The sequence below is a fragment of the Octopus bimaculoides genome, chromosome 3, assembly GCF_001194135.2.
Source record: "Octopus bimaculoides isolate UCB-OBI-ISO-001 chromosome 3, ASM119413v2, whole genome shotgun sequence".
In the NCBI taxonomy this organism is placed as follows: domain Eukaryota; kingdom Metazoa; phylum Mollusca; class Cephalopoda; order Octopoda; family Octopodidae; genus Octopus; species Octopus bimaculoides.
In genome coordinates, this window is record NC_068983.1 from 114,836,988 (window position 1) to 114,837,662 (window position 675).

Genomic DNA, 675 nt, shown 5'->3' on the forward strand with positions numbered 1-675 from the left:
ATATATATACATATATATATATATATACATATATATATATATATACATATATACACACACACATATATATATTGTATAAAGGATCATTGGTAAGGCCAGAACAATGTGAAGTAAATGGAAGGCTAATCACAAGAAAACAAATATATGAATTATTGTAGACTTACCTAGTATTCAATATTTCGAGGTTATGACCTCATTTTCAAGAAATTAACGAATGTTGACGATGTGCATGCATGTGAGCGTGTGTGGAGTGGACATGCGAGGAAAAAAGAAACATGAAGAAACATCTACAGAAATGCCAGACCCGGGAATTCACAGTGCACATCATGGCAACACAGCAGAACAGGGGCAACCTTAGAATCTCTGAGGCCATCCTCATACACCAAAAGAAACCTAAGCTCAACAACAGAAGAGAGTTACAAGAAGCTAGCTGGTTGCTATAGCAACACCTTTCCTTGAATGTCCACTCCACACACGCAAATCATCAACATTCATTAATTTCTTGAAAATGGGGTCATAACCCCGAAATATTGAATACAAGGTAAGTCTACATTAATTCATATATTTGTTTTCTTGTGATTTGCCTTGCATTTACTTTGCATTGTTCTGGCCCTACCCATAATCCTTTATACAATATATTCTACACAATGCTTCATAGTAATTATTCCATATATA

At 34.5% G+C, this 675-nt stretch overlaps 1 protein-coding gene across 1 annotated transcript in view; it reads right to left on the minus strand.

The window, feature by feature from the left end:
- LOC106877710 (pseudouridine-5'-phosphatase) overlaps positions 1–675 on the minus strand; it is a 212,391-nt gene that overhangs the window by 30,523 nt on the left and 181,193 nt on the right. The window lies entirely within an intron of this gene.